Source organism: Halichoeres trimaculatus, unplaced genomic scaffold (assembly GCF_033239565.1).
Source record: "Halichoeres trimaculatus isolate MK-OKI-2021-1 unplaced genomic scaffold, fHalTri1.1 fHalTri1_scaffold_19, whole genome shotgun sequence".
Lineage (NCBI taxonomy): Eukaryota > Metazoa > Chordata > Actinopteri > Labriformes > Labridae > Halichoeres > Halichoeres trimaculatus.
Genome location: NW_027437197.1, coordinates 11,940,309 through 11,963,870, shown reverse-complemented (window position 1 = coordinate 11,963,870; position 23,562 = coordinate 11,940,309). Strand labels below are relative to the sequence as shown.

The window sequence follows — 23,562 nt, the reverse complement described above, 5'->3', positions numbered from 1 at the left end:
ACATGAAAACACTAAAAAGTGATATGAAGCTCTCTGCACCGTACATGCCCACACAAATAGAGCTTTTGTTACTCTTAGCTCATCTCATTGAGGTAAAACAGTGTCTTGCTATGAATTGTCCCTTTTTTTTACATTACTAGTATTTCTAACTTATTGGAAGGGTGTAAACATAAATTTTGAATACTGAGATCTCCATTTTTAACAGGGGGACAAGTCTGTTTGTGACGACCATAGTAAGCTGTCCAACTGATCACAAAGAAGAGATCTAAGTCAATCCAGCTCAGCGGGTGACTGCGCTTAACATTCCTATGGACAGTGTCCTGAGAGTGGGGAAGTGGGTGTACCACAGTTGGAGTTGGAGTTTGGGCTCCAGGGGCCTCAGTTTTAAAGATGTGGGCATTAACCAGGCAGAGAGGAGCAACTGAGCTGCCGTACAGGAAGTGTAGGTGGCTGAATGCTAGCAGGTAGTATCAAACCAAGCGTGGCGCTTTCCATCCCGCAGAGATCAATACATCCTGACTGCCAACAGAACCACCGCACACACACACACACACACGTAAAAGTCCAGGCCCCCACACAGCCTCAGATGCATGCAAGCGCAGAGGCTCAAATGCAAACTGAGGCAGCAGCAGAAGCAGCACTGTTGGGGTGGGGAACAGAGCAACAGGAGAGATGAGCGGAGAGAAGCACAGAAGTGAAGCCATGCAGAAGGAAGGAAGATCTGAGGGAGGGGGATCTGAGGGATCACTGGCTCACACTGAGGGGTGATGGGATACATAGAAGATGAGGTCTGACACACAGACTCTTCTCCACAGGCTGACTCGCCTTCCCTGCTCTCTTCCTGTCCTAACATTTTTCTGCCATGCAGCTGAAGACAGTTTAGAGAGCGCAGAGCTGGGCCTTCTCTGTGGTGTGCAACCAATTAATCTTTTTCCCCTTGAAACATGTCTGACAGTATGTGACCTCAAATCATCTATGGACTGAAATAAGGGAACCTGATTTATGCTTCTGTGTCAAATCAAGCTTTTTTCCAATAGCTTTTGTTGTTTAACATTACACGGTGTTATCTTCTTTCCGATAGGTTTTATTCCTCTATATAAGGGTTAATGTATAAAGAGCTGGGTGTTATAGTAGATTGGAACACCCACAGAATGAACAGGAATCCTGCATATCCTGTCCAATACGTTGTAACTACTCAAGAAAAAACAGAAGTAATTTCTGGTACCAGGTTGTACAGGTATTTGGTTTTGTTGTGAAAATGCACATGCACTTAGTCTGACATGCACATCCCCCAAAAGTAACCATGGGTCGAAACCAGACCGCAAGCCATTTGATTTGTCCACTAAGCAGGATTGTATTTCCTTTATTAACAACATTTCCAGAATCACTGTGTATCCTCATTTCCTCCAACATCTCCTTTTATAATAGTTGCTGTATAAGAATTGCCTACATGTGTCAGCTTCAATATGGAAATACGCTCAAAAAGCAAAAAAAAAAAAAACAAGTGGCAGGACTGGGATCAGATGATCTGACAATCCTACAGAACACACTGCCCTCATCTTTTTGGGAGGAGTATTGCAGCAATGCAAACCTCCACGTAGAAATTAGCAGTGCCTTTGACTGCAAAGGGTTAACACAGGAGTATTACCCAGGTTTAAGTTCTGAAGAGTGTGTATTTGGAGTAGGGCTGCACGATTATCGCAATCGCAATCGCAATGTCAGCACATGCAATTCAGATTTTTCTCCATGATAACCAAGCAAGTCTGTAGACTCATCATGACACAACTTTTTTTATTAAATCGCAAGCACAATCGCAATCGCAATCGCAATCGCAATCGCAATCGATATGTGTACTTCTATCTGTGTCTATCTGAAAATGATTCCTTCTGGACAGGCTCGGCGACAGGGAGCGACGACAGGGATTTACACTTCACTGTGTGAGCTGCAGATAAAGGTCAGCTAAGCCAACAGCAAAAACTCAAAACCATTGATGTAGCTCCTGTGACAGCAGTGTGGCATGTGATTCAACAGTCAGGTAGCCAGTATGCCGTTTCAAGGATTGAACTCTGAATTGTTTTGAATCTCACTACACTACACCCAACTTCCAATAACTGTTGTACAAGTTTTCCATGTAAAAAATCTTGACCAATGTAGTTGCTGTATTATTTTGTTAATAAATAAGTCAAGCATTAAACTCTACAGTGTAATAAATTCAACTAATATTTGTTTCTTTCATGTATTTTTTCACGTTTGTCCTTTATTTACATTCTGTTTGTGTAAATCATAATCCTATCATCAACAGACCTGGTCCACTGTACTCTTGACAATCCTTTTCCATTGTGCAGTTTTCTATTCTACTCCATCCTATTCTCCATGTTCTATAATTTTCTGCTCCACTGTGTCCTTTTCAGTTTTTCTCTGCTGAGCTGGACAGAGCAGCCATACTCCCCTGAGAGAAGCCTCCGGAACTCCGGAAGCACGCTACCATTATTGCTTCCTGCAGTCAGCAAAGCTTACAAACAGGCAGGAGTGTGTATATATGAGTGTGTGTATGTGTGTGTGTGTGTGTGTGTGTGTGTGTGTGTGTGTGTGTGTGTGTTGACCCTAAAGCTTCCCCCTCAGTGGTGGGCTCCTCTTATTGCAAACACAGACAGGCCAGGAGCTTTCCTGTCTGTATACTGAAGTGTACACATATATGAACACACCCACTGGGACCCACTGATACACATGCACGTCAAGTTTCACTGAATCAAAATACACACATACATAAAAAATACACACATACATAAAACAACAAAACAAGCAGAAATACAAAAGTTGTCTGAATATATTACTCGCTAAAATAAGATTCTCCCCATATTTCTTATTTATCCAACAGAAATAAAGTCTTCAAAGCGAAAGTTTAACAATACCCAGCGTCCTCTCCAAGTTCAACTAAGGGCTGACTGCTGAACTCCATTTGCCCCCTGTATTTCTATTTATTCACCATTTTTTCCTCCCAAGACATGCAACGTATGTTTTTATTTCTGTCCCGTTGTGTTGCTTTGAAACAATTGAAATAAGATGCTAGCTTTTAATAATCCCTGAGGAATTGTGCATCGATGTTAACTAGGCCACAGGAAAACAGGTGGTCAATTACAGATGTGTGTATGTGTGTGTTTGGAGACAGCTTGTGACTGTTCAGAATAGATGCTAGGAAAAATACAACTTAAAAGCTGCCATGGATCTTTTGTTTTTACATGGATGTGACATTATAAACATAATGCAGGAATAAAACATGCTAACAGTGGCCTGACCTTTGTGTTTTATTCAGTTACCACATCCTGCCTTCAAAAACAAAGATGCTTCATGTGTGTATGTGTGTGTATGTTTGTGCATAATTGACAGATTCAAACAAAGCATTTAAATGCCTGAGTTGGGGGGGGGGGGTTAAGTTGCAGCTTAAGGAATGTGGGCAGCTAATGACCTTTGACCTCCTTTAGGGATAGCCATATGTGGCCCCTGCTGATGGTAAAGCCATACAGTGCAGCTTGTAATCTGATTGCTTAAATCTCAGAGGGGAGGAGAACAAAACAGGAGAGGAGGCAAACTAAACTGTTGTGATCCAGGAAGAATAACAGTTTGATTTTTTTTCTTAATGTTTACCATTATGATTTTTCCCAAACATCATAAAGAAACTGATTTTATTCCACTCTTCGTCCACTTCAGGATGCATTCAGCAGCAGTTATGCAATACAAAAAATGAAGGTTGTAAGGTGACGATACAGGACAACCCTCAGTTTTCACACTTTAACCAAAGTAAAACCAAGAGGGCACAGTTGAGGTTAACTGACTCTACAACTACTGTCAATGTGAAAAAGACTTTGGGACAACCACAAGTCTGAATATTAGGGATGGGTACCTTTCACATTTGAAACGATACGGTTCTGATGCCCAATACCTGGCAATCGGTCCCGGTACTCAACGGTACCACTTTTCTGTACTTGTTTGTGTTTATGTGTATGTAACCTTGCAATGCTGTGTTCATGTCCAGCATGAAAAAGCACCTAATCTTCCAGTCCCTCACAGTCACAAAGATGCATTTAGGTACCTAAACATGGTACCTTTTGGTTATACGTGAATTGATACCTGGTACTTTTGACAGAATTTGGTCGGTACCTATAAAAATACGTAATTCGGTATGCATCCCTACTGAATATGGTATTGGACTTTAACATGCTTGTGAATTGCTGGATTACAGGTTTGCTTTAACTTGCTTCCATTTATTTTATAAATATACACCGGGTATGCTGTTTCTTGTTTTGTTTTTGTTTTTGATGTTGTTGATGGTAAGTTTTTTTAAGCTTAGAAGTAAATTAAGTTATAATTTCACCTTAAACGATCAATAATAGTATAGCAAAAACAAAAACACAATCCAAACGCCTGGTCCATAAGAACCAAACAAGGCCAAAAATACAAAGTGTACCAACAATAACAGAGCAACCAAAATATTTTCATTTGATTGGCCTTAGCAAATGCACCAATATTCCTGAGATACTCTCCATGCAGCCCTCTTAGGTCCCACCTTCACCAGAATTTAGTTTTGTAGAGCAGAAAATGTCCAATTGAACTTCACTAGCCACCAATGGAATAATCCTCTACAAGTGAGTGAATGTAAAGCCTGATTAAGCCAGCCTGACTGCATCGATTAGACAAAAAGAAAGCTCAATCCATCTCAGCTGCTCACAGCTCTGAAGAGTCACTTTCCCTTACAACACTGTAAACAAACTTTTGTCTTGGGACACATCTGCAAAAAAGCATAAAGGAAATTGTATTTTCTATTTCACTGCATCTTCTTATGTTCATGTATAAGCCTATATACATATGGTGTGGTTATCACTCTTTTAAGTCTCTATTTGTCAGCAGGAAAAGACCACCAGCACAAAATTGAGACAAGCTTTAAAGATCATTAATATATTCTCTCACCCGCAGTGAAAACTACAGTGATTAATTATATCATTAACTGCACCTGTGTTTGATTAGAAAATTGGCGACACCTGTGAAGAAGTGAAAACTCAGTACAAATAGCAAAGTACTATCTTTGTATTCTTGACCCAATCATAGAAGTGGGCCCTCATTTCCTGGAACAAGTGATCAAAAATACCTTTCTGAGATAATTCTCCTGGAACACAACATGAAAGAAGCCCCACTACACTTAACATGCAACACATTTGTTTCCCTGCTCTTTCCTCCTGTCTTTTACTCTTAGTATGGCCTCTGAGTCCATTATGCAAATTACAGTCATCAGTGCCAGAGAGCATCCATTTACTTCCACACACACAAACACACAGAGCCATTCATAAAACCCAACACCTGTCACAGAGCATCCTACTGAATCAAAGATGCAGATAATGGTGTCTGAGGGGTTTCTTTAGCTCTGCTTCTTTGCTGTCTTTTTCAATAATGTCAGGAGAAGAGTCGTCGTCGTTGCCAGTCTCTCTCACCTGGTGGACTGACACGTGGAAAGCCCCACCCCCCAGACTCTATAACTTGCTCTGTTGGAACACCCTCTGGCTAGAATCACATTCCTTTCCCCGCTGTAACATCCAGAGAAATGCTGGGTACAGAAAAAGGAAGCCTCAAGCAACTAGAAATGCACAGACAGCTGTAGAAAATTTCATTTACTAGTCTTAAACAGTTCATATTGATGTGACGTGAGCAAACACGGTCCTTTAATGTTCCTGTAAATGTGACATTTCCACTCACAGGTTCACTGACTGCCTCTAAACATTAACCAATTATCTGAAAAATAAGTAAAAGCCAACAATGAATGGAAACTTTCCAGGTAACACCTTAGCCTAGTTGTGTCACTAGCATTATGACTGTGTCTGCTGTATGTAAACCACATTACCACACACCCTCAGAGCATGCAAAAGTTGAAGACTTAGGGTTTTGCTTTATATATTGCACCAATGTAAGTGTGGTGGGTAGTTAGCATAGGTAGGAAAGCCACATTTTGGGGGTTTCCTGCTTTCAGCAATGCAAGTAACAACCTGCCCTCATTGTTGGCATTCACACCAGTCCAGAGAACCTTTTCAAAATCAGCTTGTTTTTTAGGAAAAACACATGTTTTCTGAAGCACATAAAACTATTAAAACAAACCTTTGAGTTTAAAGAATTTGATTTTACCATGCACAAACAAAGAGGGTGACAGAAAAAAGGCCAAAGGGCAACTCAGATCCATTCATTTTTAAACCACTAAGTCCCCCTTCCAGTGTATATTTCCAGCCAATCTAAGTCATTTAAACTCTTATGAGACCAAAAATCACCACACACAGTGTGACTGGGATTAAATTGAGTTTTCTTTCCGCTATTAATTTTTTTTTCCTCAAGTTACATTTAAAATATTAGCTGTGTCCTCGTTCAGGCGCTGCAGCCTTTGGAGATTGAATGTGTCATTGCCAGTCATCAAAAGGTGTCGAATTTTGAAGGCTCCCTGAATGCACCAAATAAATGTGTCCTACTTCTCTTAGGCTGCCTAATATATCCCATAATTCTTTGCCCCCCAGTTGAAACAAAATGCTATTACACTGTTAAATTTTTAGTTTCAACACAATAACAAGCTGTACTGGCATTACAAAAAATAAACCCCATGATGTCATTTAGGAAATGTTGGTGGTGGTTGTACTATTAACTTCATGCTAGCAGTGCCAGGAAGTTAGCCATTGCTAGGAAACAGGTTACTGCATATTTTATTCAAAGGATGGAGTCATTAATTTAAACACAATGAATTATATATCTGTGGTGTCAATGTTTAACAAACATCCCAGCTGTTAAAACAAACCAAAAAATAGATTAAGAATACTGCGCGAGCACAAAGCTGTTGGTTCACTTCCATCAGTGCAACAAGGATCCCAAATTATAATGCTAAACAAAGCACACAGGTTAGAAATATGAGAGGGGTGGGACAGTGTGAGCTCATTTATATAACCAGAGGCCCTCAGTCACACACATGTAGCAGCGCACACACCTCAATACACCCACAGAAAAACAGAAAGCAGGGAAACAGAGATGCAGGTTTGATTAAAGCAGCACATTCCCCTGATTTTTCCTTTCCTGCTGACGCTTGCACCTTTAAATGTTAGCAGGGGTCGTGTTCTGAGCACACTGCAAATTTCCACCCGCATCCACCTCAACCCTGCACATTCCTGCCCCACCGGCAGGGAGGCCAGGTGTTCGGCACCGAGCACAAACCCCCCACTGCGAGGCTAGGTTAGCTGAATAACAACACGCCTACATGAGGACTGGAGCCACATTCACACCTGTTTTCTGTCTGAACTCATCTTTTTAGTCAGATTTTAAAAGCTTATTTTTCTGCTTTCAGATTCTGGTTAAACCATTTCAGGGTTTGCAATAAAACTCTGGGATATGTTTTCTAGTAAAATGCATTTAGAGCTTCTCCTTTTCTTGGCACATACTGTGACTTGCTAACATGTCAGAAGGTTTGTCTCTTGTTCATGTGCAACTCTTGCCTTTTCTAAGAGCATTACATCCCCTTTGAATAAAAGATCTCTCCAGGTGGTATAAATACTCTAACCACTGCATTCAACACCTGGATGAGGGAGTTTACTAGGGAAAACTATCAATAAAGTGGATACCTCTGCATCACTGTGTAAAAGCTTCCATGGAAAATGGTGTTCACTTGTCTCAACACTTGACAAAACACACAAGAGCAAACAACACACAGAATGATGATATTTCTTCTCTTCATTTTACAATATGTCAAAGAAATTTAGCACATTGTGGATAAAATTTTCATGTCATACTTTCTCATTCGTACTATAAACTTTGCTTACTGCTGGGAGATATCTCAGCTAACATACTACAACTAGCTCATGTGTGGGATGTAAACAACAGACATGGCGACACTAGAGGAGATTACTACTATAATACTCTGAGTTCAAGGCAAAGGCATTGCTGCAGCCCAGCTCCTTACAGATGTAGGTAGTTGTGGACTTTTCAGAGGGTTAAGGGAGAAATGTTCAGTCTACTCAAGTCCCAGGAAAGGCAAACAAGAGCTGTAACGATGACAGACAAGGAAATGGGGATGGAAAAGCTAGGTTTAAAATACTTTTATTAGGCAAGAGCACTGGCAGAGACAGAGGGAGGGAGAGGAAAGAGAGATGTTGGCCTGTGACATAGTCATGATGACTGCATGATTTACTTAATCTTCCATGCCCTCTGGATGACCCCCTATTCCTATTCTTGGAAGCTATAGCTGTTCAGGGCACGACACCAGAACACTAAACCAATCACAACTCATCTCATCAAGTTTCAACCCATTTGTCACATTATCTTTATCACTTAAAATTACCCCTTGTTACTTTCTCTAAGTGAACTTATGCCATTCCCGCTCTTTGCTGGCAAACAGATTCAGAGGTTGACATGTAAAACGAGAAAAAAAACAGCTGGTGATGGAAGAACAAGAGTACTTGGAACAAGCTTTATCATCAGTGTAATCTTCAACCTACATAAATCTGTCAGTATCTTAGATTGCTCTCTGCTTGAGGTTAGAAACATATATTCTTTAACATTTGAATGTAGTCTTGGAGACATCACATCTTTTTCTGAAGCCTATTGTCATCAGGTGCCATACTGAAAATCCCCACCTGGAAGCAGCTACAGGTGTCCTACCTTGTAAAAACCTGGGCTGTGAGTAATGGTATTGCAACATATGCACACACACATTGCATCACCACAAGGTGGGTGGGAAACCCAAGATTTCTCCCAGTCTTGTGAGTTCAGCTATCTATCAAAAGCAGTATGTAATATGTTAGTGTAGAAATTTACATTTTGATGTCAAAAACTAGTGATGCAGTTGTACATAGTAAAAAAAAACTCTTGCTTCTGACTTGGTTAACTCACTTTTCACTGCCTTACTTTTCCGGCAGTCTAGACATTTCTGAGCGTTAGGAGTGATACTTCAAACAGTATTTGGGTTTTATGAAACAATGAGAGATGCAAAATGAATTCATCTAATTGTACTTTAAAAAACGTAGGAAAGGACACCTTTGCAAAATTCCAAGCATCAAGTCAGAGAGCGCATAATTACTCAAGTGTATCATGTGGTTTGTTTGAATAAAATACTTCTCGATGAACATGAAGTACTGGAGAAGGAGAGGTGTGAGGAGATGTCTCAGCATCACAGCTTTATGAAGAGGTGAAGATGAAGAGATGGAGCAGGGTGGAACACATTGTGGTTGGTAAACAGGGCCAAAACAGGAAAGCGTGGGCCAACCCGACAATCACCTCAAAGCCTGTACAACTTCTACGCTGTTGAAAAATAAGGTTAGCTGCTGCTGAAAAAGGCTGAGGTAGCAATTAGTCGCTTCTGTATGTCCTGAGGTGTGAAGGCAGAAGCGTTTTTTCAAACTGGATTAAAGTTCTTTTTAGGACACAGGTCGCTTTGATGCACGACATGAATAATGTGAAACATTTTGGACATCAAGGCTCGTATCAGAAGTGATTTGTTATCACATCTTTTGACGTGGTGCTTTATTACACTAACAACAGTGCAGTTGTTGCAATATAAAGAACTGCAACAGAGGGGATATTGTGCTTTTTTCGCGCTTTATTTTTAGCGCCATATTGTCCCTCTGAAACCTGTTCGAGTTTTAAATGTTTAACCATCCAAAAAAGTTACCAATTTCCCCATGTTGGTGTTTAAAAAACCCGTATTTCAGCCTCTGAGATGCTTTGTTCAAGTTGCTGTCTCTTTAAGGCTCCTAGATCCATGAACCCCCTTCTTACTGATTGGCCAGCTCTCGAGGCCTGCTGGGGGCAGAGTTAATGGTGCGTTCCATTTGTACTCAGAGCAGGGAAGTCGGGAGTGGGAATGACGTCATCTCCAAGTTAGGCGTCCCAGTTGCCAAGTTGAAAAACTTGCAATAACAGCAAAATTTTCTGTATAAACATCAAATAATACTACTTATACAGCTAATTTATTGCAACAAACACTAGTCAGAAATTCTAAAATTAACAGAATAGAGTTCCCAGTCAGAAATTCCGACATGGGGGGCGTTCCCAATCTGAACTGAGAAATTCCAACTTCCGAGATCAAATGGAACGCACCATAATGGCAGACCAGTGTTTGAAGCCCACCCCTTTAAAGTGTCTTTTTCTGAAAAATCTAGGGATTTCTACAAAACGTGAATATGTACTTGTTTCAAAATTTGCATATTTTTTAGCATGGATGTTCAGCATTGTTGCTTTGTGTCCTTATTTATAAAATGGGAAACCATAATAACCCATCTTTAATTTGTTTCCTAAACAATTGACATTTTGAATAATGTGTAGTACCTTGCCTAAAAAATACTTGACCTGCTTGTTTGGTTTACAATGAATATTCTTAATCAATGTTGAAAACAAATTGGTCAGGAGCTCTGGTTTTCCTTGTTGTTTCAGAGAGTGCCTCGTACAAAGGATGCAGCCTTTGTTGATATAGTTGCTCGTTTGACTTAGAGTGACAATCCTTTGCTGCATGTCCCCCCAGCTTCCTGTCTACCAAAAACAGGCAGAGACAAAAAAAAAAAAAAACACATCAAAAAAAGAAATCAAATCATCTAAACCCTTTGACTATGACCAATATAAGCAAGCGTATGGAGTATTTACAGTGTATGGCGTAGAGATACTCTAGCAACTATGGAAAAGTGATGAAATATGAGAAACCCCTTAATGAGTTGCTTTATTCTGTCGCAATCAGTGTGTTTACTGTAAAATTACAGTGATTATGAATATGAACTACATACGTAAGCTCCTCATAGTTTTATAAGGCTACATATGTAGGCCAGTTGGTACAGTTTGTGTATTTGTGGTAGCGTTACTAAGCAGCAGATGGGATTTCTCTGGAGCACTGTCCTGACATACAATAACCTCTAATCAGGCTTCATAATAGGTTAAACAGTACTTCATTTAGGATATTTAGCATAAATCTGATTTTAAGAAGGAAGATTAGTGCGCAGCCCATGACCTACATTACGCTGAGATGAAGCAGGGAAACTGACTCAACTTCAGGGTAAGAGTGTTATATCGTAGTGTGTCACATATATAGGCTGCATATAGCATAAAAATGGACTAGGGCGTTTAAAGCATCGAAGCACAAAAAGACACAAATCTAAAATGACTGCATGGTTGCATACAATTTCCTATTTTTGTCTGTAGGTTGAAGCTGGCTGTGGATTTTCACTGTGTAGTTACGCCAATTTGCCTTTTATTGTGTTATTGACCAGTTATGTTCATAGTGTACAAATGGTGCTATGGTTTTCTTTTTCTACAGATAAAAGGTTTGTTGTGATTGTGAGTCCTTGAAACATAACAGCCTGTACAAAGACATGCAATACTGCAGTAAGAGGCAGTTCTCATGTGTAGCATCTAAAATTGGACACAGGAACAAGTATGACACACTTTAAGTCAAATTATTGCAAATCTCAGAGTGTTGGCTTAGCTTAATCTGTTGCTTGGGTAAGAAAGAGGTGCTTAAACATGCACTGATTAATAGCCCTGTAATACTGTGTCTTAGATCAAAGTGTCTAGGAAATGTCATGTATTGTCCTGTTGCTAGCAGCTTTCATGCTGGCAAGGAGCAGCCATGAGTCAGCCCGAGCTAGCCCCCTGCCTCACGCTGAAATCAGAGAAACCACAAGAATGTAACAGCTTCTGTTATTATCCCTCCCTGCTGCCTCTCTGCCTGATGCCCCAGAAAATAGGAACGAGGCTGCCTGTCTCCCTCTCCTTCACACACACATACATACACCCACAGACAGGCTTGTTCTCATGTTCTCTCTGTCCTCTCATTCTCATCTCACACACACACGCGCACACGCACACATTCACATATATACAAATTCTCTTGGGGTACAGTTGTCTGTTTTGCTCAGCTTGTGTTCTGCACACAGATATAATATAAGAGCATGTCCAAAGATCCTGACAGAGCAAAAATCACAACCATGTTGTTGTTTTGTCAGTGGAGAATTGCTGCAAACCTAGAGACAGCAGACTCATGGAAACATAGAACAATGCACACAGAAAGATAAAGCTGATACACAGTTAGCAAACAAGGAATTATTTAGAAATAGGGCTGCAGCCATTGAATATTTTAGTATTCGAGTATTTTACTGAAAATCCCATCGATTAATCGAGTAATCGGATAAAATACATTTTTGTTTAGTAAAAGAGCAGTTATTTTCCAAATGAAAATTTTTCTCTTAAAGAAATAGAATTTTCTGATACAGCATGTCAATAAGAGAACTTGCTTTGGTAGCTCCAAAATTTGTAAACACACTTTGACACATTTTTTGTGCCTTGTATATCTCATCAAATGTTGCGGACCCAAACGGCACCCGTTTTGTAGAATGACCCATTAGTCTCCAAACTCCAGAAAAGAAGCTACATTTGTTGCTAGTTGCTATTTTGTATAAGAGGCAGCTTGAGGGGTCTGAAAACTCTATTAATATGGCCTCAGCTCTATTTGAAATACCACTCTTTAATCTTTTTGAAAATTAAACGATTCCTCGAGGCAGATAAAATTATTAGAGTATTTTTTGTAATCGAGTACCTTGAATCATTCGAGGAATCGTTTCAGCTCTATTTAGAAACAAAATAGAAAATAAAAAATTACTTAACAAAATACATAAAGCTCTGTTAAATTGTGAGCCAATAAAAAAATACAGCGTTTAAAAAACACAAAACACCAAGATATTGCATGAAGCTTCATGAAATTTACAGGACACGCATTCAACATTCACACTCTAAAGAAAAAGAAGTTTCTTGCTCTTTAAAACTCCTTGTGTTATATTCATGGCTGTACACGCATACATTTATGTGCTTAAAAAAAGCTGACTCAGCAGCTCCTCCTAAAACTTCTTGGTGATACCTGTCCTCAGGCCTTAAATTGTGCCTTTCCTGGCAATTTTCTGTGAGACAGCTGCAGGTTTAACTCTCATACAAAGGACAGAGAGAGACAGGGTGTTGTAGAAAAAGCTTTCCCAACTTATTTTTTAACAAATAGCCGAGAATGTTTCCACCTGTCCAACTTTACAGGTTTAGTTAACAACAGTAGAGTGAGTTATAACAGCTTTCCTGCAGTGTGCTGAGTTAATGCTTGTACTTGCATCGTCTCTAAATCTTGTGGCAGAACATGTCTCCAGGGACTGAGAATGAGGCCCTGAGGAGAAGGGGGGCTTGGAAACAAGAAGCTTCTCATGTTTTGCACTGCTAACTAAATGCCTTTAAGTTAGCGAAGCAAAAAAAAAAAAATGATGTATCATCTGTGACTCACGTTGGGACAAAATATCAATACCACTAAACTTAGCACAAAAACTAAAGTAATGGTTAGTTGGTTATTTCTTGCTTTAAAAATGCTTCTTGGCAATGTATATTGTGCAGTTGGAGAGCCTGTTTATTTCCTCTTTAAATGGATCCACATTAAAGCCGAGCTAAGTTTAAGCTTCTTGCTTCCAATGCCAAACAGCTTATTCCGCTATTAACTCTTGTTTGGTGGATTGGACAAGACACATCAGTTACTTAATTATTGGATAAATGAAATTGTTTAGGGACACAGTAGCATGTGGAAGAATTGGTGCCAAACATCAATTTCAAATTTCAAAAATGAAACAAATGTAACTCTTTGTGTCACGACTTCATGATCCCTTGAAGTAGTGCTAATGATATAAATTCTTCTTTTTGTGCTTTATAGGCATTTTTATACTTCAATTCATCTGATTTAGTTTTGTATCATTTCTTGGTCTTCACATTTATTACAAAATCACTGTGATGTCGTTTTTGTTGGCCACTCACAGGGTATTGGGTTTCACAAGTTGCCATGCCCTTTCCATTCCTGCTTGTTACTGCATTTTAGCTCATAGATGTTCCCCTGCCTTTGAATTACTCGCACAGTTTCAAAATGTGTTCTGAATGAGAGGGATTTCTTAGAAGTGTCCAGATCAAAAACTCTAAAAAGAACCCTCTTAGAGCAATAGACGTTTCAGTAATCTACCGAGGTGAAAGAGAGCTACCTGTGTGACATTTAAACCCTGGCTCGAGGCACAACATACCTCCATAACCCTTTAATCTGACTTAAAAGCACACCCCTCTAATCTATTGTGAAAAAGTTGGTTTGAGGAAAGGATCACCCCTATCATCAGGGTGTGACTCTGAGTCCTGGTGTCAATAAGTTTCGTAACAACATATCTTTACCTATGCTGCTGATCCATTGCATCACCTCACATGTACAGTAACAACACCGTCACAGCCCCTATCCCAATTATGCATGTACTTTTCACCTCTCTTGACAGGATTTGACGGAGACAAAACACCTTCTTCCTAAACATACTGGTGGTTAGGTACACATGAATTCAGGAAAGGAAGGAAAGTCTGAGGTTGTTGGTCGAAAACATCAGTAGTTCTTGTTTGAGTTGGATTAGGAGTCTCCGTGTGCTTCCTCAGCAGATCTCCAAGCTAAACAAGCAACGGATAAAACAAAGTTGTGCCATATAAACTGTTGATGTTTCAGAAATAACCCTGTCAAGAATCAGACTACATGTCAGAGAGAGCAGGAAACTACAGGTTTAGTATAATGGTACCCTAGTGCTCCATTAAATCAGGAACCAAAATGTAAGTCATTTACTGCTTCTAATTCTGCTCATTGGAATAAGCATGACCTATTTCTGACCGAGAGACATGAATTATTTGAGGTTGGAAACTTGAGGCTCTGTAACCTCCAATGTCACCATGTTCTTGCTAGACTTTTGCAATTCCATCTAGTTAAACTCTGGAAAAACATTTGCAAACCTGTGTTTTTCTTGAACCTCAGCTGGTCACATTTCACCTCAACACGGCATCGACACAATTACCATGAGGGGAACTCAGCAGAATGAGGAAGGCGAGCCATTTTTGGCTCTGACACACTCTTCTTAAGCAAGTGCGTCCTCTGACCTCCTGAGGTATTCAAGTCTCTTTAAGCAGCTGTTTCAAAGGCAGACCTAAGGATCTGAAGCCGGCACACACACACATAGACACACACACAGGCACACACCCATATTAAGCTCAGGTTGCACAAGCAGCAGGTTATAATGTGCACCTGGTTATAAGTCTACAACTCTTTGATGAGCAAGTCGCAGTGCGTGAAATAGTGTGTGGGTTTGTGTGCAGAGAGGAGGTGTTGCTCTGTGTGTGTGTATCCAGTTTGGATTGGATACAAGGAAGGATGGCAATGAAGGAAGGACAGGCCAAAGCATGCACTGGAGCATAACTCTTGAGTAAAGAGTAAGAAGCCAGCTGTACCTGCATACCTGAGAAGTGTAAAGGTGGGGGTGGGGCAGCAACAGAGAGAGGAATCCTCTTTCTTAAAACCTCCAGGTAGAAGCCCATGTACTTCTTGTAATACAGCAATAATTCAATGATTACAGGCTTTTAATGCAACTGTATGCATCTCCTACCCAGTGATCATCAGCGATGGTATAAATCCTTTGTCTTTACGTATTGCCGTCTCAATCCCACCCCTGCAAGGAAAGCTTAGTCCATCTCACAGTCATCAAGCCAACTTTATCTCCTGCTTCTGTTGGCATTATCTAGCCCTGCATTTTTTAGAAACTGGGTTAGAACACACAAGTGACTCATAATAGGGCAGATACCAATGATGAATTACAGCAGAAAACTAGAGCCTCTATAAGTCTACAGGCTAGTGGGCTAGTAGAGTAAAGAGTCAATCCAAAAGAAGGGAGAAAAAAAGCCAAATACTGTGATCATCCATAACAAGAGTACAAATTGGTGTAAATTCTGTGTTCAGTAATATTCTAGCACTAAAAATATTCACAAAATGCATACTAGACTTTGAGCGTAGTAACAATTCCATTTGGGTTATACGACTCGTTAAAAGTCATCTGTGACATGAGGCACAATAAATGTTGAGACCAGGGATGCTTCAATCCAATTTTTATATCCTGACTAGGGATGGGTACCTTTTAGGGCTGCAAGATTATCGCAATGTCAGCACATGCAATTCAGATTTTTCTCCATGATAACCAAGCAAGTCTGTAGACTCATCATGACACAACTTTTTTTTATTAAATCGCAAGCAGAATCGCAATCGCAATCGCAATATTGTCCACCTAATCGCAAATCGCACCTTTTCCCCAAATCGTGCAGCACTAGTACCTTTCACACTTGAAACGATACGGTACCGATGCCCAGTACCGATGCCCAGTACCTGGCAATCAGTACCGGTACTCGACGGTACCGATTTTTGGTACTTTTTGTGTTTATGTGGTAAAAAATAACAATTTGTTTAGTAATAAAATGTATATTTTTTTCAACTTAACATATTTATTCGTCAATATGTAATCTTGCAGTAACAAGGATGTGTTTAGGTACCTAAACATGGTACCTTTTGATTTTACGTGAATCAGTACCTGGTACTTTTGACAGAATTCGGTCAGTACCTATAAAAGTACCTAGTTCGGTACCCATCCCTAATCCTGACACCTTTTCTGATCCTGTTCTTTGTTACCAGGCAATGACCATACTGATCCAATCAGATACCAGAATTAATTTAACATCCTCTATTTCTTAATAGTAATAAAAACTTCAGGCTTTTTTTAACTTTGTAAACCATGATGAAATAAAAATATATTAAGCTCCTTCCTCAGTCCAGGTAATATTCAGTTTTGTGGAATCAATCCATTCTTATCAATGAGGTGAAGAAGGGAGGAGACGTGACCCCCTTGAAATGTATTTGAAGCAAGGACTCACCTGCTAAACTTGTTCTCCTAGACAGGCAATACAGCTAAATTTAATCATTTTTTACGCACTTTACACACACGCAAGACCAGGGTGCAGAATTAGCAGGACATTTCTCCTGCTTAATGGTTACTGAGTGTTAAAATTTGGAGTAACTACCAACAATCACTTTGAGATAATCAGATTATTTGTCATCAATCTGAATCCATGTGTAACTATGCCCTACCTCCTTTCTATTTCAGACGTCTTGATCTGTCCCAGCACCTTGGTCCTGGCACCCTGTCGCTGTGGTATCTTGCACAGAATAAACACAGCTGTGTTTGGGACTCGGGAGACGATTTTCGCTGAAGACTTGTGCCATATCCGCCCCAGCAACAGACCACTAACTAGCTGCCTTTCTGGAGCTATCTGGCGTGATATTTATGTGAATGGATGGCTGTTTGGCTGGTTCAGTTAGGGGCTGCCAGTCAGACATACTGAGAGAACGGTAGCTCAGGACAATAATGGTGATCTGAGAGAGCTGCTAGCCATGTGCCATGTGGGGCATAATTGTTCTTCTGCCAGGCTGAGGCAGATCAGGCAAATTTGTAAATACACAGCGACTGCCTTCCATCTCGATTCAGAACGACTCCTTGGCAGTCATTTCCCTTCATGTAGTTCCTGATTCAACGTGTGGAACGGTGAAGGACAAAGCTGGCAAAAATCAGCAGTAACTTGGCAACAAATTGGTCAGTGTGCAGCTACTGTTAAGTGAAATGTTCAAACTCTATCTGATGCTGACTCTGCTTGGTGCACTTTCCAACTGCAAATAGGACTGTGAGCTTTCCAAAGAGTTGGAATAGAAAGGGCAGGCAGCTGGTCCTCTTGGTTATACATGAACAGGCAGCCCTTTGACAAGGCTGTGACTGACAGTCAGCATGGGTCACAGGGAGCCTGGTCACACTTTGGAAGAAGACTCTAATGAAGGATCTCACAGGTAGCACCCCTCAGTATGAATACACATAAGTTACATTTTTATAACCAATTCATTAAGTTATGTATGAGGTGAAAAAGGGAAACTTTGAAGCGCTGCTTTAAAGATATAAACAACACGGTGACAGAAGTGTAAGTTAACTAACACTAACAGTTTTTGTCACAGCTCTTGGCAACGAATCAAAGTATGATACGCAAACGCAGCCTCTTTGAAGCCTGATAATGTATCTTGCCTGCAGCACCCAGCCAGCAGTCTTCTCACCAGCACTGTCAGTTAACACCAATACTAGGCTGTCAGCACTGTGAGTACCATGCTGAGTGGCAGGGTGTGCCTTCACTGACATTGAGACTAACCAGACAGAAGGTGTCAGGCACAGATATGGAGAAAAAGGAAGAGGAGAAATTTTGGAGTAAAGGGAAGATGATAAGGAGACATCAAATAAAAGCTCAGGATGTGAAAAGATTAAATGACCCTGGTGTGACTTGAAACAGCATTAAATTCAAAAATGTGTTATTTGATGTACATCTGTATCAACCTTGACACTTGTATTGTACAGAGAAGCTCTCAGCACGTAAGGTTTTGCACCCTGTGAGTCTTAAGTCCCTCCCACAGTATACACATTTCAGGCCTAGGGGAACAATGGTTGACCTTTAACTTCTTTGCTATGTGGGCTGGTTTATGATGTTTGCCTTGGAAGCTGACGTCTTTTTTGCATCTTCTCTGCAGGCATCGGCCAAAGCCTACACAAAATGGTAATAAAGCTGCAGACAGGGTGTCATGATTTTGCTGCACCACTTCTAGCACTAATGATACTTCAACCAAAAGAACTAGAGATGTGGTGCGACCAGCAAAAGAGAATTATTAAACACCGGAGTTCCTTATGTTGCATTCAAAGGGATAGAAAAAGGTCCAGTGATGCATCCGGTGATTATCGCCTTGGTTGTGTTCCTTGCACCACCATTGTTACATTAATTCCATAGCCGTGTGTACAATACCAAAATGGACAGCTCAATGGATTTAAAGACAAATTGGGTCCCGATGTTCCTTCCCTTTGCTACTATTAATAATATGCCATATCATTAATGCCCCTTTGACATAAACAGGATCATTCATACAAGGCAGCTGTCACTCCATCTGACTGTCAGCACAGATCAAATCCTGCTAACATGGAAAACCCATGCAGGATTTGTATTTAAAATCAGTTATGATTGATCTGATATCCCCTTTACATTCTTGGAGCTTCACCAGAATCTGTTATCAAATGGTCAAGAGCACGAAGCCTCCCTTTATAACTGTGCCACAATAGCCACGTTTACATAAGGAGTTTTTCGTCTTTCCGAATGGAATCTTTCTGAATGACTTTTCCGAAAACAATAGTATACATGGAAAGGAATATTCCAATCTCTGGTCTACATGCGCTGCTATAATCAAACAGAATACTCAATGCGGCATGCGCAGAAAAACGTAAACATCACGTGATTTATCAAAGACGAAGGACAACAGTTTTTTTTTTATCACAGTATTGCAATACTCCATATTGCGAGTGTCCATCCAGTCTTGAAATTATGTTCAGTTCTTCAAAGTTTGGGCCAAAAACAAACTTTCCTCCAGTGCTGACTGCTCGCCGCCATTTTTAGAATTGAGGAACGTCTCTAGGTGCGTCTTACGTCATATCAGAGCATGCACTGAAAGAACGCACCCTGACAACTTTCCGTCTGAGTGGATACATGAAACCTCAATCGGTTTGAGGAAAGGAATATTCCACCCCTGTGAAACCTATTAAATTTCCATTCCGATTGGCACTTTTCTTTCGGAATGAGGTGTATACAAAGGTTAAATTCTTTCTGTTTGAGCAAATAAACCGAATGCAAGCAGAATATTTGGGTCCATGTATACGTGGCTATTGTCTAGATAAACTATTTACTGTCAAATACTTTGAGTCATGGTGGCCCTAAATAAAATTTTACAAGCCCACTTTTTTTCTGCAAGAGAAGAATAAGAGGCCTAGTTCTTTTCAGGGATGAGTCGTGGATTCTAAATATTTTTAATCATTAAAAAAATAATCTCTCTGCCATTAAATCACAAAAGTAACCCCCATAATAACATGTTAACAGGTGTGGCGCTCTGAGCTTCACAACTGGAGAATAACAGAGATGTATGAAGCACAAAAGAAATCTAGAAGTAACTTTGCCAGAAATCAGGTTTCGACCAAACTTAGCAAAGTAAAACTAGAAAACTTTGATCTTTTCATCCATATATCACATTTAATCATGCTACGACAACTTTGCACAGCCAATAAATTAATCTCTCCTGATAGCTGCAGGGTCAGGAGACTTTAAAATAGTGGTCTAATTGTTAGCATTACCTTATATCAAATAGTGTTTGGGCTTGAAATGCCCATACCTAAATTCTTCACGGCAATATTTCACAAAATGTTGGAACAGCTACTCACTAACACATGTAACTATACTGAAAAGGAGTGTGCCACCAGATCTGGGCTTTCATGGGCAATTCCTGATTGTTTTTCCACAATCTATCCACACTATACATTTGAAAAGCTTAGGTGATTGATTTACAAAACCTTTTTTTTTTTTGCCAAACTGTAGATGCACTGCTTTTTCTGTTCTGGTTTTCAGGCCACAGGCAATCCTGTCCAACAGCTTCTCTAAATGTTGTGCATACATTTCAGGCCTCCAGGCTACGCCTCAAGACTAAAAATAATTTTAAGTGAAGACAACTGGCAGACTGGTTGTTAGCCAACAAAATAAAATTCAGGGGTTGTGTTATAATTTGCACCTAAATTTGCGCTTGGTACCAGATAAAGTCCTTAATTTTCTCTCCTTGGATCCCAGCGCTCCTCTTCTTTCAGGTGAAATTCATCCCTGTTGTCCATGCCACACCTATGCCCCTTGTTTCCCTTCCTCACTTCTTCACCCCACTCCTGCCTTTTTCATCCTCTTCTTTGTCACACTTATGCTCTGCTACAGTGGGCTAGCAGGTTCAGGTGTGCTGCTTGAGTAAAACAAGGACAATGCCACAGGCAGACTAATCTTCACCAGCTGAGTCCAGCCACTCTTAAAACTCAGGGCTTCTTCAGATTTGGGCTGAAACTGCAGACATATGAAGTGCAGAAACCCATTTGTTCATCATTTATGAACTTGAGTTCATAAATGACTTGAGTTCACTTTGCAATATTCTTATGAGGTGGAGGAAATAAAACCATGAGCACAAATGTTTCTCTGCTCTGTTTCACAATGTTTATGTGTCAAAAACACCACAGCTGCAGCCTCAGATCTTATGTTGTGTGAATTATTTACGTTCTATTTTATTAAAACTGAATGCCTGGCTCTTTCATCTTTTCTGCTGCTGAACTCAAAACCTACTGATGCAAAATAATCAAAACATCCATAACTGCAACATATAATATTAGACAGCCTGGGATGCTGTCCCACATAAAAATGTGCATCATGGCAGGCCTAGTTCCAGAGATAAGTAGTTCAGCTTCAGCAACCATCATCCTATGACAGGGATTTCAAAACATATTCAGGTCAAGTCCCACAACCAACATGAGGTCAACTGTATCAGATTTTGTTCCCCATCTGTTTAGTATTGTTGATATGGATTCCATGTGATAGGGACACCAACAAGGAAACTACAGGCGGAACAACCAGTCTGCACTCAAAGCTTAAAGATATTACCTTTTTTATTGTATATCATGTGAGTTCACAGCTAGGAGCTTTTAATTTTATGTGCATCAAATTGCTTGCTTTGAAATCGACCCTGCAACTGAAGGGTTCATTCATAAGTCCCTTCTTTGATCCAAATGTGCATCTTGAAGTCATGACTCCAAAGCCATTTTTCATTTCAGAATGAGAAAAGCCAAGAAATAGCCATGGATGAAGGGATGCAGGCGAGACAAATAGGACAGAGCAGGGTCCATATGATCCCAGCAGCGGCAGCAGACTGGCAAGCAGCAGGCAGCGGAGGAACCGACTGCGACCCAAAAGATGTGGCACGGATGGTGGAGGATTACGTCATCGTAAAAAGGAGGACGCCTCATCACAGCAAACCATCACATCCATTACTTAACACCACATAGTTAACAGCTTTTGAGGAGACGTGAGAACCATTTCTGGCATTTGCTTTGCAAAACATTGACATTTATCCATACTGGGTTGCAATTTGCAGCTTATCCATATCGGCCCTTTCGTGATACATTTCTAGACAGTGCCGCTTGTATTATAGCTGGTTCTTCACCAATCAATTAGCAATGAATGACAAAAAACGACATCAATTATAGATGAAGGATCTGCATTGGCTATATCCATATAGATCTCATTTTAAACGGTAAAAGACGCACATTCGCTTTGGCACAAAACCTCCCCAAACACACACACACACACACACACACACACACACACACACACACACACACACACACACACATACACACACCAAACACGCATGCACAACATTCGTAAATTATTCAATAATCACCAATTAAAGCCTTTTAAATATGCTGAGGAAACGTCATTTTTAAAACCACATCCATAGCATGACTGACGCCGCACTGAAAGCCAACTGTGTCATTAAAGGGCTTACTGCACACTTTATAACGAATAAGTTACAAGCACCCAAATATAAAAAAGTGTTATTGATTCAGTACATCTTTGAACGATATTCATGCTGCACGCAGTGGGTTACCCCCTATTCACATCTACTTAAAGTCAGCGAAGATATTGAATGGGATGAGAAACAGCTAGCTAGCTAACAAGCAAGCTACAAAACCATCGGCCACTGATATCCCACTAAATTATGTCTTGATACCTTTTTATTTCTTTTCGCAATAGTAAAACCTAAAACGCTTAAGTGTAGCAGTAAAACTGGCCCTCTGGAGAAGCGTTATTCCAGGGTAATTTCGCACCATTCGCCTTTTTTGCTGTGGGGGTAGCAACTTGGATAAAAGTGACAGCGCTAAGCTAAGCTAGCTAATGTCAGCTGGCTGTGAAAACTAGTGGCCTGTGAATGAATGCTTTCTTACCGTCATAAACTGCTTCAGGGGCGTCCAGTTTTTAAGGAATATATTTTTTGCTGTAAGAGGAAATGGTTTGTGTGGGGGCGATAAAGCCCAAACATCCAAGCTCAGTTCACCCAATGCCGATGAAACCCAAGCATCATCATTATCACCGTCTTCATCAGAACTCCGAGTCCACCGCTGCCTTAGAAACATCCATCCAGCAGAGCGGGGCCTCCTCCGGGCTCGACCATGCAACTGGCTCGGCGACGACGGATAATCCACAAGACGGGAGCCCCCGCAGTAACCATTGGCTAGACACGGTGACTAGCAGTCATTTCAGGTCGTCCGAATGAAAAATATACCCCTACGCAGGTTTAAAACAGAGATGATGTGACCAGTGAAAGGTTACAGGTATAAATACTGGAGCTCTTATCACAGGATAGGCAAATTTTGCGTTTCTGAGTTTCCCAACATGAGCCTCTCCGTTGTAGTCAGCGTTCCCTGGTCTCTCTGCAGCTGCTTTGACTGCCTGTCTGCCTTGCAGCACAGCAGCGATCAGCATAGCGACGTAATGGCGCACAGCGAGCGCACAGGGGCGGGGCCATGAAGCGAGAGGCGCGCAGTTTGTTTTGATGTTTTTCGATGATAAAAGAGAGGTCTGTAACTAACTTACACATGTTTACGCGTAAGTGCAGCCATGATCCATAACCATCATGATCGTTCTTTATAGATTTGCTATAATTAAATGTTGCTATCAAAGCATGTTCGCCATATGGTAACAGATGCTTACTGTATTAGC

The 23,562-nt window shown here is 40.5% G+C and overlaps 1 protein-coding gene across 2 annotated transcripts in view; it reads right to left on the bottom strand.

Moving 5' to 3' along the window:
- Positions 1-23,320, bottom strand: part of ptpn4a (protein tyrosine phosphatase non-receptor type 4a) — a 65,399-nt gene extending 42,079 nt beyond the window's left edge. For both annotated transcript variants that reach the window (XM_074694494.1, XM_074694495.1), the window contains exon 1: positions 22,788-23,320. The gene's annotated coding sequence lies outside the window, so the exon portion shown is untranslated. The remainder of the gene's footprint in view (positions 1-22,787) is intronic.
- Positions 23,321-23,562: the final 242 nt, after the last annotated feature.